Source organism: Camelus dromedarius, chromosome 19 (assembly GCF_036321535.1).
Source record: "Camelus dromedarius isolate mCamDro1 chromosome 19, mCamDro1.pat, whole genome shotgun sequence".
Taxonomy (NCBI): Eukaryota; Metazoa; Chordata; class Mammalia; order Artiodactyla; family Camelidae; genus Camelus; species Camelus dromedarius.
This window is the reverse complement of record NC_087454.1, coordinates 5,846,786-5,861,694: the sequence shown is the minus strand read 5'-3', so window position 1 is coordinate 5,861,694 and position 14,909 is coordinate 5,846,786. Positions and strand designations below refer to the sequence as shown.

The following is a 14,909-nucleotide window of genomic DNA, read 5'->3' as shown; positions in this document are numbered from 1 at the left end:
CTCTCCCTCTCTCGTTTCTTCCTTCAATAAATTTTTACCAAGCAACTACTATGTGCCAGGCACTATTTCTTTGTACTCAGGGTGCACTGGTGAACAAAACAAAGTTCCTGATCTTATATTTTAATCGGAGACAATGGATCATTAAATACATACATACATTCCAGGTTGTTTTAAGAGCTATGATGAAAAACAAAGCAGGCTGGGAGCAGGGAGGCTGACTGTTCGTGTCTCTCCTCTGCTCCTTCTCTCCGTCTGACCACGAGGGCTGACTCCTGTCTACTGGAATTCTAACCGTATTCAGTTTCCAGCTCAGACCTCATCCTTCCATGCAAGCTCACCCAGCATTTGGGGTCCATATGTCTGACTTTTCCTTTGTCCTCTCTTCTTTTGCACTTACTGTTAATATGTATTGAGTATGTAGAAGATGACTGTGCTCCAGCTGTACTGCGGGTCATAACCTGGTCAACTCGGCGTGCCTGCAGCTCTGTAGCTTGTGTATTTCTCAGCACCTTTGCTTAGGAGCAGACACATACTGAGGTGCAACCTGTTCTCACCAAGTGATGCACTAACGCATTTTATAGAAACATGAAGATAAATCTGATGGAAAATACAGATATAGCAATAAGCTTTAGTTCAGCCCTGATGTACCTGAAACTCTGTAGAAGAGAGTAAAACATAGTTTTTCCAACTAGTGATCTACCTTTTTAACGTAACCTGACGCAGGGTTTCTTCACCCTTCTTGAGTCATGGATTTCTTTGCCAGTCGGATGAAAGCCATGAATCCATTCTCAGAATAACACTTTTAAAGAAATAAAGTACTTAAGGTTACAAAGGAAACGAATTATACTAAAATTATCAGAATGTGAAGGCCTTTCTGATAGTACAACGCACACACTTCCTCACCAGTTTATTACATAACAAGATCAAAAGGTGGAATCGAATCACCATCACAATGTTGAAGGTGCGCCGAGCATGAGTCACGTTCCAGGAGATCGGTGACAAGGTGATAGGAATGTACCTGTGCTTTTCACTGGTGACAAAACCGTAAGTACTGCTGCCACCACCACGGTTTTCTGATATGAAACACGAAAGGAAATGCTAAAAAATTTTGTCATGTATTAGCGAAACATTAAGAGGTAATTTTTCTCATCCAAGTTCAGACTGCTCGAATTCTCTAGAGGGAGGCTGGGGTCATGCACGTGTGGGACTGTAAATGTCAAGGAAGGAATCAGGATCCATAGTCATCTGTGACAGAGAGTCTGGAATTCAAATTCCCAAAGAGCCCACTTCTTAGAAAGCAGAAGTCCACTTTGATCCACAGAACAAAATGCACAAGCACAAATGACTTAGACCGTTCGGATGTACTGAAGAAAAATCAAATTAATCATAGAAACGTATACTGGCACGAAGCACAGCAGGTGGACAGAAAGCCCGTGCGGATTTCAAATGGTACCACACATCAGCGCACCGACACGTCGTCTTTCTGTGTCTGCTGCAAAGGGGTCTCACTGGAAACAACTAAAGATGCTAATGAGAATGAAAGAATAGAGCTGAGAACTCACAGAATATTTAGCCTTTTGCTATTTTATCATATCTGTCTAAGTTTTGACTCCTTAACAACAAGATCTGCCCTGGGCTTAGATCCCAGAGTTTTTAGACAAGGAGATTACAATTATTTAATGTGATCAAAGATCGTATTCAGAACGGTTTAGACGTTATCTGCTTTGGAGATTTCTCTAGTTTCGATTCAAGTCACCCACCCACTCGAGTCTGGTCAAATGGACATTTTACTATTTACACGTCACATGAAGACAAGGACTCAGTTTGGAAACGTAGAAGCTATAAAGATGGTGAAAGTGAAGAAACCAACAAAGGACGAAAAGCAACAGATCTGTATAATCCATAGAGATGGCCAGATTCCTGGTCTCAGAGACTTTGGAGATAGCGCTGTTAAATTTAAAGTCTGGAAACTTTCTTTTCTTTCTGTAAGGTACATCAGCTTTCCTTAAGTGATTATATTTAGCTGTCTTTTTGGTGAGAAAGACAGCTTCCCTTCACGCATCCAGAATGAGGTTGCTGCGCCAACAACGAACACATCTCTTCAAGCCACGCTGCCTAGGAAAAAGGTAAGGAATACATGAAAAGTCGGGGAAAAAAGGTCATTCATGATAACCCCACTGTCAGCTCCCCCCGAAGTCGTGTGAGCTCAGGTGGGCTGTGGATGCGCATTTGGGAAAGCTTATCTTCATGTGAATATACAGACAAGATGGAAAAACTAGGCATCAGGGAAAGTGTGGAAAATTCAAAATAATCAAGGTGAGAAGTATTTTTAAACAGAGATAAGACAAATTTCTCTCATGGCATTAGTTTAATTAAATGAATCATGCAACTATTCAGGGGGTGCCAAAACAAGTCAAATTATGAAAATTCGTGCAACTTATTATCTTTTGAAAAAGGAGACTACGAAATTGAATCCATATGTTGTAGGTATATATTAAAAAATTGAGAAAAATCCAAATTAAGGGTTTAAACTATTTTGATGGAAGACAATGGGAAAATTTTAATTTTATTTAATTTGTGACCAGGTAGCATCTCAGCTTCCATGTAGAGTAATCCTGTAGCAATGATGGAGGTCTTCTGCTGAAGCTCCCCAGAACTTCCCCTCAACCCTTGGCCAAGTTCTGATCCGATGGGGTCAGTCCAACTACAAGGTGACAAAGTGTACTTGTTTAGAATTTTCTGTTCCCTAATCTGGCTGTAGCCAAAACGTCACATTTTCTAATCCCAGGAAGTGACTGTCATTTTATCCAAAAGGAGAACGGGTTGATGTTAAGTCTGTGATTAAAAATAGGTTTCAACTAAACGGGTTTCTGGGGGGAGACTCCCAGGGCCAGGCAAAGGGATTACAGTTAATTCTAAACATGCCGTACTTTAAAACTATTATGAGACAATAATTTTAGCAGTTCTACAGATGATTAAAAAGTCATTTTCTAAAATATTCTCTGTGGAGTTACGTTTTTTAAAAGAAAACATTTAATTGCTCCAATCAAGCATAGCTCCTTTCTGCTTATGGTGTAATTTGTATACCCTGATCACACGGTGTGTGGCTATTTGTCATAATTTCCTAAGTGTATATTCCCCACTGTAGTGATTGGCTATCATTAATTGTGAATAATTTCCTGCTCATTAAAGTACTGCAAAAAGAGGGAACAACAGGGCCCAGCAAACAAAAGGGGGATGGAAACGCTTAGTCTGAGTCCTCTTTGCAAAACCGCGTGAAGTTTTTCAAGACTTTATAAATGTGATACCCACTGGGAAGATATTTTAAAAATGATATAAGCAAGTGACGAAAAGGTTTCTCGGTAAAACTGGGCATGCCTGATGCTTTTCCTGCTTTAGGTCGCAATCGTTTTATGCGACTCATAAATGATCTTTCCTTTGGAACACTGAAGCTTGCTGCAACCCTTCTCTTCGCCAGGTAGGTTGAACCACACTGACAGGAAGCAGGGGACTTCGGGAACTTTGGAAAGGATGGCCCCAGAGGGACCACTTCAGAAAACAGTGATACCACTACCCAGCTAGGGAGCATTAGACCCTTGCAATGTGCAAACAGCTCCGAAGATACACTATCTAGAAGTAACATCTCTCTGTAAGGAGCTTAATGAGCTGCTCAGGAGGAGTAACACTCACATGAAGGAAAACAACTCAGGCTGACTTAGCACAGAGCACACTTCAGGGCGGCGAGGGCGGAGCGCTGGGCGAACATCCGCTGTCAGCTGCCGTGGTCCTCGATCTACTGTCTTGGTGAAACAGGAACATCGTATGCACTTAAACTTCATATGGGACCGCCTGCTCCCTGGCCACCCTTGCCACTCTTTTCAGGTGAGGTCTTCCCACGCGAACCACCTCTGCTCTCCGTGCGTCTGTCTGCCCTTCTTGGTCTCCGAACTCTCCCACCCACGGTTCAAACAGCTCCCGAATGCCCACTGCTTTCTCCACGTGACCTGCCACGAGTCAGCCCAGAAAAGCTCACAGAGCGCTCTTCGGCCTCCCTGATGACGTGGCTTGGCGGCCTCCTCAGGCCTCAGACCAGTGGGTGTACCGCCTCTCCACGCACCTTGGGAGACACTGTGCTCAGGCCTCTGATTCATGTATTTGTTGACATTTTCCTTACTTACATATTTGTTGAGACTTTATTTTTCAAATCAAATCAGTACCTGTATACTGGTCCCTTATTATCTGCAAGGCATGTCTATCTAAATCAATGTTGAACAGTACAACCTTCCTACAAAATTTTCCACAGCACGTTGAGCAAACAGGCTGATGTTACAGTTACTGGCATTATTACCAACGTCATCATCATCAAGGCATCCTGGACTTGGATCAGACAAAGAACGCCATCAAAGGGCCCATAAGCTGTGCCAACTGATCTTACATATGATAATACAAGCTTCTTCCATGGCTCCTCTTCCCTTTGTGTGTGTGAGCGCACGCCCGTGCATGCACCCACGTGTGATTCTTCTTGTTTCACCCGACATGGTAACATGCAATTTTGGAAAACATGGATGTATTCTGTTGTGCCCACAGACCACGAAGACAATGAATTCGATGGGTCCCCCAGGTTCAGATAATACTTCTAAGCAATACTCGACCCGGTTCTTTGTCTCAGGCTGTATGAATGTTACCAACAGAAGAGTCGGGATGAACTCAATCACGTACGGAATATTAAATGATCAAAGCACAGGAAATACTTCAGTCGTGATGCATACGTGCTGTGCAGTGAAATTCTCTTCTCGTTAGTCACTGCTAGATCCCTTATCTAAAAGTGAGTGAAACTGTCTGGAATTCTGTAGACATCCAGCACCCATTTGACTCCCCACACAGGTCCTCCCAGAGCCCTTTCTCCTTGAGTCTCATAGAACTTCTATTTTGATGCCCATTTTGGAGAATATTCTCAAATTCATGATTGTGGGCTCAGCATTCTGTCTTTATAGTATAGATGTTTTTAGTAACATGGTAAGAAGTCCATCAACTACAATAGATTTTTCAGGCTAACTTTCTTTGTATTCCCTTGCCCCGAACGTGTTTGTTGTATGAGAACTGCTCACATTCGTTGTATAAGCAGTCTTGGAGGCAATCTGTTCTTGCAGCCTCACCTCTTTGGAAGTAGAAGGAACGAGGCTTAGGGGTTCAATATGGGGGATCAAAAATTATGCTGAAGAAAAGATAGGACTTATTTTTAGGGTATTTTTTAAATGTCTTACTTTAAAGACAATACGAAGATTTCTTTTTTTTTAATTTGGATCTGTAGACGTATAGTTAAAAATTTAGGAAATAAAACTAAACTCTCTTCAGTACAGATAATTGCCAGAGGAATAAAAAAGTACTTTATCAACACACACCAACACACATATATGAGTTATGAGTAAGTGAGCTGAACTAGGGCGGAGAGTACAGGAGCTGGAAAAAACGCTGTCTCTCTCCTGTTTAAGGCCAGTGTCACCTTCCGTCTGTCACATCTTTCTCCATGACCCTCAACTCTCCCTCTCTGCTAGATCTCACTCTTTCGGACATACAGACAGGTCGAAATTCTTCTTATTGTAAAACAAAACCGAAGGGAGACAAATACTGCTACCCCCTTGACCTTGTATTTCCTTGAACCTGAACCTTCTCTCTGCTCATCTAAACCCCGATATGGACAGAGGAGGAGGAACGCTCCCTATGAAAAGACTTCAGTCCTTAATTCCTGCTTCCCATCTAATAATCAGCACAGCAGTGTTTCCTCCGGCCACTCCTCGAGGTAAACTGGTCTCATTCAGGTGGCCGTTTCATTCTCAAACTAAACGGGCACTTCCAGCTGTGACCTTGCTAGACCACGGGTCTCACTGACAGCTGATGGTCATCCGGGAGCTGCTTCCTGAGTTTTAGGTTATCAGACTTGTGGATTCTCCTAATTCCCCCGCCACACCTTCCCTCAGTCCTTTGTGAATCTCCTTTTTCGCTCATCATTTTAAACATAGTGTTTCTTTTTTTTTTTTCCCCTCAGTCCACTTCTTTTTTCATTTTCTCGCCCCTGGATATTTACATGTAGACAAAACTCGATTTATACCTTCAAACAGAGCCATTCTCCTCAGATATAAACCTTAATATCCAGATGCCTCCCTGACATAACTACTTAAAGGACTTCAAAGTATTTTAAAGTCAATAGTCCCAAATGGGATAAATCAAATCTTTCCCACAAAACATGTCCTTAACCTCCTGCTCCCCACCTCCATGGATGGTTTTAACAGGATCACCCAAGACACCTGGCATCATTATTGACCACTGCATTTCCTAATGCCTAATATTTTCAATCAGTCTTAGTAATCAATTATTTTACTTTAAAAATAATTCGTAATTCTTTTACTTTCTCTGCATACCTACTACACTGTCCAGCTTAGGTTTGGAAGATCTTTCTCAGGGCTATTACAGTAGTGTCTTAACTGGTTTCTTTGCTTTATTCTTGGTCTGTTTAAATATATATTTCATGATCCTTAAAGAGTAACAGCCTTTGAGCTCAAGCCATTTATGTTTTCAATAAATATATTTTGAAATCTAATGATGTGTTAGAGCACTGCTAGCCCATCTTTGCAACAGACGCAATGGATGTCTTCATCTTGTCGAGTCAGATTGAGGCCAATCGGACCGTCTAAGATACTAGTTTGGGCACATGGTGAGGGTCAGGATAGAGCAAGGTTGCCAGTGATTAGAGACAAACCTGAAATATCAAACAGGGAAGTGAGTGGAAGGATACAGTGATGATGTCAGAAGACAGCAGTGGGACCACAGGAGATAGTCATTCTCCACCACACACGGCTCTTTACAATCAAACAATAGGTCATACGAACAGCATGATCTGGGGGAGGCATTATGAGCACAAATCAACAGCTTAAATATTATATGCTGTATTTATAACATGGAATACTATGCAGTCGTTAAGAATTAATTTTCCAATAACATTTAGTATTTGTAAGGGTACATCCCCAGTATAATAGAAAGGAGGAAAATCAGTAAAAACTAGAATAAGATGATCTACTTTCAAAATTTGTACCAAATATAATAATTATAAGAAAAGATTTTATAGTTTTTGATAAGTAGCAAGAGAAAATTATGAAAGTAACCAGAATTATAGGTAATTTTATCCTCTTTATCTAGTTCTATATTTTATATATTCTAAAGTATGAATGCCTTACATTTATAACCTCAGAAAATAAATGCTATTAAGTGTAAGATGACCCTGGTGACAAACTCAATTAATACCTAAAAAACTCAAGTGAATTATATGTTTCATAGGTTAGATATCACATGGGTCATAACATGAACAAACTGCATTCATAATTTAATTTCATGGTTTATGTTCTAGTATATAAAATATTTCAGAATGTCAAACGTAAAGTTGATACATGAATTTAACATCTATCTTTATGAAAGAAAAGAAGCTCCATGCCACCACCATCTCTCTCTCACAACACAGCCCAATCATTCAAGCACACTTTTAAATAGCACTTCTTGTATTTGAAAAGTTATGGAGTAATCAAACAGTGACCTTTAGTGCTCCGCCACGAAATGCAATTCAGCTTTGTATGGCATCCAAACTAATCAATATCCTATTATGATCACAGACGGGATTTTACAACTGAGAAACAGCAGCCAGGGTGTCAGATGTGCCTTTGTTTTTTCTAACACCAGAAATTTGGTGGCTTTGCATAGGAAACCATTTTAGGTAAGGACATCAATTCATTTCTCCCTTTGAACCGGACAATGAAGTTTTAGCTTCTAATTCCACCTTAATGTCAAGACGCTAAGGCTGTATTAGGCACCATTGCCTCACACAGACTTACTCGTTACAAATGGTGAAAATACATACATGAATTTGTTTTCATCTTGCCTGTACATTCTGAATAGATCTGCAAAAACTGGTGTGTGTCGTACTGGGAATCGGGCAGACCACAGGAACGCCACGAGATTTAAGTATACTTGATTTGATTATGAAGATGCAATAACTGGCTACGTAACCAGTTTATTAAGACAGTTGTTTAGTTCATTAATAATGATGCAACCAGTTTCATACAGCAATACAAATATATTTGAAATGCTTACAAGACACTTGAAAATCTGACAGTTTGAGAAATGCAGTCCAGGGAAAAGGTTGTTTGTTGATTTTAGCTTGAATGGGTTTCCAGGGCAAAGTTGGTTCTATTAAAGGTTATGGCAAACACTATCAGTTGGCTCATTTGATGAATTCTTACCACAGGTGAGAGCATCAGGGCCAACTGATTTTAAAGATTTCTTTGAACACTTATATAGCCAAAAATGCATAGGATTTCCGACAATGCTTCTTGGATATGGCATGCTTTGGAGATTCACCACCAGCATGTATGTTTGTGAATGCTATCTAAGCAGAACTGAAGAACATTAGAGATGGATGTTGATAAATTTACCTCAAAAATAAATACAAACATCAGGAGAAGAAAGGAGAGAAGCGTATTACCACCACCACCCACAAGATGGGTATTTTGGCAAAATTCTTACGCTAGCAGGTAAATTAACCAAGAAAACGAACCTACAAAGACGCAAGCATCATTACTGGAAACAAAGACTGACCTTCACGAAAGCCCTGTTGGTCCTTCTAGCTACTAAGTAAGTTGAAGGGGGAAAAAAATCCCTAATGACTTTTACTATAAATGGCATTTAAAGAAATCAGACAAAATGAACAAAAAAATGTTTTCTGTATACTGAAGAAGGGCCACATTTCTATCATGTGTATTCATTTCTTCAGTACATACACATGTTCCTAAAACCTTTCATTACAATAAACTTTAGATGTCTTGGTTTGGAGCTCATGGCTGAAAAGTGACCAAGAAAGTAAAATTATGAGGTTATCATGTCACTCTGAACTTGAAGAGATTTACCTTCTGTTCTGACATTTATTACATCAATAACATAAATTTCTTGAAAAAGTTCTTTGAGTCAGGATCTGTTCCGTGCAAGGGGATTGCATCTCTCTCTCTGGGGGTCCTAAAGAGTCTCTGTCCATTTGACTCATAGGGGTGATTAAAATAATAATAACTAATAGTCATTGAGTGCTTGCTGTAGGCTGTCCCTGTGTAAGTCCTTTATAAATACTATTGTTTTCAATTCTCTCAAACACACTATGGGGTAGATGTTATAAGCCTCATATTCCAGATGAGGAAACTGGGGCACAGAAAGTTTAAATAATTTGCCCAACATCCATATCCAGAGGAAGGTGGGCAGTCTGTCCCCTGAGTCTGCCCACTACGCACCACCTCCCTCTGTCACCGTGAGCACACTGGTCGCCCTCTTTCCAGGGGCTGGACAGCAAGGAACAACTGCCTTCTTCTCACAGTCATCGTTCCCTTAGATGGGAATCATTTTCTTTCCAGAGATAATGACTCAAGGGAAAAATTCACCAGCAGCAAGTAGGGCTTAGCTTTGACTCCTTGTATCTGCAGGAGTGTGATCTAGTGCCCTCTAGAGGGGAGGAAGGAGATTATGGGCTATTTAGGGTTTTTTATGAATACAAGTGGGGAAATTGCATTAAGAAAACATAAACATAGATGCTTGAAAAACGTACACTCTTATTATGAAATCTCTCTCTCTCTTTTTGGTAAAGTTGCTTATCTTCCTGTAATGTGGAAAGGATAATGTGCTCTGAATGTTATGCAAATTAACTGCAGCCAACAGGATAACATTAAAATAAAGAACATTGGAAAATACATAGTAAAATATTAAAATGTCAAACGTAATTATTTAGGTAGTACAATTTCACAGCTGTATGATTTGAAGACACCAAAAATTACCTAAGGAATGCTCGAATTAAAGAGAAGATAATTAGTGAAAAACCCATTGTTCTTTTGCGGAGAGGTCTGGTATCCCTCCAGTCACCACGGAACCAGGGCATCTGCGCGGCGCAGAGAGGTGTACACCGCGCACCAAAGACTCATCCTGACTTAGAAGAAATCTGATCTGCCTGGAAATCAGGGTTTTGCGGACGTTGAAAATAGAAGAGTTTTTTTTTTTTTTTTAAATCCAAGGCAAAGAAATATATTACTAACATTTTAGATAATCGTACTCATTAAATACTTGATGAATTAGTGAATGAATGCTGGTTCTAGTTCTACCATAAAGGTCAAACACTCTCCAGTTCTCTTTTTATGTATCGTCTAACTTCTCACCCATCTTTGTTGTACTAATGAAATGAAGATATCCATCACGGTGTAACTGTGAGCTGGGGGGATCTAAATTACCTTCATCTGGCACCATTCCAACATACTATAAATGAGGTAATTGTCCTTGACTATAAAATTTGCATTTTCAAGACTTAATTGCTATCATTACATCTTTTTGTAATTCTATTAATTTAACTGAATGGAGCGTTTGGTTTTTATGGTTAAAAATTTGCATTAAAACATTGTACATCTAAATAGAATTTTAATATTTTTATCAAAAGCTCAGTAACAGTTATCCCAGAGGAGCTACGTAATTTCTCAAGAAAAAGTAGGAAACTGTCAACCAGCAGGCTTTATCCTCAGTGAGCACTAGTAGACCTTTGTCACTTGGCAAATGCTTCACTCTGGGATTTGAGAAGTCACTGAGGCCACGTCCTGCATGGGGTCCTCTTAGTTAATCGCTAACAGGAAGTCTGTTAGCCGAGGCCAGTGCATGGATGGGTGCCCTTCCCTATGACCGGCCTGCTGCTCGAGGCCTTTCCCTCTCACCCTCAGTGACTGGTCGTCCTAGGTCCGCGTGTGTTTGCGTCCTGTTAGGACAGCCTGTTCTCCCTGCCCTGCCCCCTCCGAGCTCCGTGTTTATGTGCACATGTCTGATCTCCCAGCCACAGTTCACTGCACAGAGCAGTTAGGAAAACGTCACAATTCTCACTGCTACTGGAGGGCGCCACTGACAAAACGTTCCACCTTAGTCTTTGGACTCTAACTGGTCACTGGACAAGTAAGAGAAACGTCACACTAATTAGCATATACAAAACATTCTCTAAGTAAATTTGAATATGAATGTGGAATCTTTCTAGCAGATTAACTAAAGCACTTTCTTAAGTCAAGTTACATATAATTGCAGTTAATAAAGTTGACCTTTTACTTAACAACTCTCCAACCCTTTAGACCTTTGAAAACGACCAGCGTCTTGGTTTTCAGGGCAACCAAGTTTGGTTGAAATCAGAAGAGGACTGAGGCAAAATTTCACAGTAAAGTTTGGAAGGAGGAGTAGAAACTCAGCAGCAGCCTGTGTTTTAAGAGATTTTTGGGGTGTAGTGATTTCTCCTCCTTCCACTAGCTGTGAAAATGAGAGTTCTTGGACACTTGTATTTACACCTTCCTTCATGCAAAGATGACAAGTATTTGCAGGAAGTGAACCAGGAGATGTCATTTAGAGGCACGAAGAACCTTAGATTTACTCTATGCAAAGCATTCATTTGGAAGATGAGGAAAGGAAGCCCAGAAAAGCTCTGAGACTTGACCACAGACTTACATTTAGCCGGTGGCACAGCTCCATCTAGGAGTCAACGTTCTTGATTCCGGTATCAACTTCCTCTCTGATACTCAAACCTCTTCTCCTGAGGAAAAGCACCGCAGGCTGCAGATGAAGCCGTGGAGCCTGGGAGGGTTTAATGAGAAGTATTAGATACCAGCCCTGGACGCCAGGATTAGCATCTCATTGAACCATCTCTCTGCCTCAAAGATCTTTCTCTAAATATTTCCAGCCCCAGCCCCTGAAGCCCACTACATGGAAGGGCGTGTGTCTAGCCAACTACGAAGCTGTGATGTGTCACCTAGGTTTCTTTATCCACCAAACCGACACACCCACAGATCCTACATGTGACATCACGTCGAGTGCATTCAGAGGCACTAAATGTGGCAACTCCCACCTCCAAACAAATTCAAGGTGCACTCGTGGGAAACACAGGGCTGTACTGTCCCGTGGGGCACGCTGTAACGTATCTACTTAGCAACGGCATCGGGCGTGAGCCATAAATGAAAAGAGAAACATCACGCTAATTAGCATATACAGAACTTGCAGCTGTGCATGTCCGAGGACACAGTTTGGACCCTTTTGACTGAACTGAGCCCGTCATTTCAATGATATTATCTTTGACCAATATGAATGAAATCAACCCGCTGTTGATGGATTGATCTTTGCAACAAGAACATTTCATGCTCCAACAGGAAATGCATATTATCTCTGCCTCTTGCCCCAAATCCTCACCCACAGTGCGATTATTCGTAGCTTGGAATGCCCTGTGCTTTACATCCTTAAAGCACGAAGATATTCTGAGTTTGTCCTTTTAGAAGAGGGCAGGTACTGAGCACACATTTATTACTTCCACTGGCCGAGTGAAAAGACTCCATATGAACACTGACTATATTTCCCTCCTTCCTCATTTAGTAAATATCGCAATTCAAAGAAATCCTAAATATCGCAATTCAAAGAAATCCAAGTCAATTTAATAAACTTTTACTGAGCTTCTATCATTCTAGGTACCGGGATCTCAGAAGCACCGTCTCTCTGCCTAAGGAATCTATTTCTCTTGTCTGAACAGCTACTCCTGGTATCACTTACTTCTTTCTATGCTACTTAGAGAGGGTTTTGTTCGTTTTAATTATATTCTAACTCCCAAGCTATTTTTTAAGGAAAAGAGGAATTTGAAAGCACACCTTATTCTTTAGATTCTGATCTACTCCTCTTGTCACAGCATCATGAGTAACAGCACCACTTTTCACCCACCGATATGTTCTGCTTTGGATGCTAAATTCGGTCTGCACAACGTAGTGCTTGGCTTGCTGCTGGCTTAGAGACCAGACAGAAAAAGGCAGGAAAGGCAGAGCTTCAGAGAACGAACCCTGCATCTGATCTCGGGTCCGTCACTGGCCGAAGGATCACGGGTTAATCCCTTCAACGCGCCAGGCATCAGCCTCCTAACCTGCAAGACAGAAAGAGTAACACGTTGCTCTAAGACCAAAAATTTCAAAAGTTGGAAAGCAATCTGTAAAAACAAAGCACTGTCTAACCATTCCAGTAAACAATTGAGGCTGGTGAGGATGGTAGAGGCAGTGTGAGAGTCACAGAGCTCAGGAAGGAAGGACCCTGAGCGTATCCAGTCTAACCCTAGTATTTAGGTCTTTCCTCTCCAAGTCTTACCAAGCACTTACCCACAGGTAACTGAGTAATGCCAAGAGTAACAATGGCAGTAATAATCATGGCCGTCACTTACTGCATCTGTACAATGGGCCACGCATTGTGTCAGCTGCTGCCCTGCTGTTACTAATCTCATCTTTCCCCTTTTTACATGCAGAGAAACCGAGGCTCAGAGTGGTTTAATAATTTAAAATGGGCACAAGTTAATGAATGGCTGAGCTGGGTTTTGAATAAACACCTTCTATCATTGCCAAATGCCTTTGCTGAGTGTCTGTCCTGGTGGGAATTTCCAACATGGAAACAGTAATATCAACACATGCTTTCACAGATGTACACACACACACACACACACACACACACTGTCTCACATGCACACACCCACATACACCAAGTAGCTAGACAGTGTAGTAAAGACATATGCACACACTGTACATACAGTTCTCTGTCCAAACCAAAACTTTTTAAAGTCGTGATTTCCTTTAAGACACCTTTAAAAACAGACTGTTTTAGAGGGTGGGGGGTTCTGTATATGATCACAGGTATAAAATATAACAAAATGTTTTCTATAAAAGTGTTCATTTTTAATACTTAATTGTCCTATATTTAAAGTAATTATTTTTTCATTTAAGTGATTTTTATTTAATTGACCACTACATAAACACAATTAATTTTCAATTCAAAACTATAACTTTCCGTTAAACCAAAGAATTGACTATTATTTGCATGTCTTTACCGCTGTGTTAAATTTTTAATCTACATAATTTCCTTCTTTAAAAAAATAACATTCATCACTTTTCAATAATGCCTTTCATTAGGCAAGAGAATATGCTTCCTACACAGTTAATTTTATTTATTAGGTATTTCAACTACTTTATTTAAATGTTAAAGCTGTCAGCTTCTTGTGAAAAAGCACAGACGCATCATAGTAATAATTGAAACTCTCCTCAGTATAGAATAATTTTCCCCAAATTCTTAAAAAATTGCAAATTTTCAACAATACATCGCATGCTGTTTTACTTTATGCACAGTTTGAAGAGGATTGTTTTAATCTACTTGTATTAAAATTCTCTGTTTTAGTTCTCCCATCTCTCAGAAACCCAGCTGTTACTCAGACACTGGGACAAATCTTGCCAAAGATACTCAAGTGCCTTCTACTGTGAACAGCTCCCCCCCGCCCAGTCTACCCCACTAGTAAGAGGATTCAGCAGGAGATGATAGCTGTTCATCACAATATGCTGAAGGTCAATAATTGCACTAAACTGTAATTGTGAAAATGGTATACTGAATTAAAATTATATACTGTGGTGCTAGGTTGAAAATCTACCTATTTTTTATATTGATGGTATGAAATATGATTGATTTTTAAAGAGGTAGAAAAACATAGCTGCGACAAGTATATTCTTGAAAGCCTAACTAGGTTTATATCTTGGATTCCTCACTTGCTAACTGAGTCATCTAGAACGAATGATTTAACCTCCCTCGGCAACTGTTTCCTCACCTGTAAAATGGGATAATGATAGCGTCTGCCCCACAGAGTTCTTGGCAAGAATAAATGAGTTAATTCACATAAAGCTGTCAGAACAATGCCTGGCACATAATAAATGTTCAATAAACGCTGATCATTATTATATCCAGCACCAGGGTCAAGACGGGTTACCTTGTTGGCACTCAATAAAATTTGCAACTGAACCAAATGA

The 14,909-nt window shown here is 40.4% G+C and overlaps 1 long non-coding RNA gene across 1 annotated transcript; it reads right to left on the bottom strand.

Moving 5' to 3' along the window:
* Positions 1-871: 871 nt before the first annotated feature.
* On the bottom strand, positions 872-13,350 carry LOC105101033 (uncharacterized). The gene is made up of 4 exons (XR_838251.3): positions 13,227-13,350; positions 12,732-12,997; positions 11,548-11,673; positions 872-2,115 (listed from the first exon to the last, which is right to left on the bottom strand). It is a non-coding gene; the product is annotated as an uncharacterized LOC105101033 (long non-coding RNA).
* Positions 13,351-14,909: the final 1,559 nt, after the last annotated feature.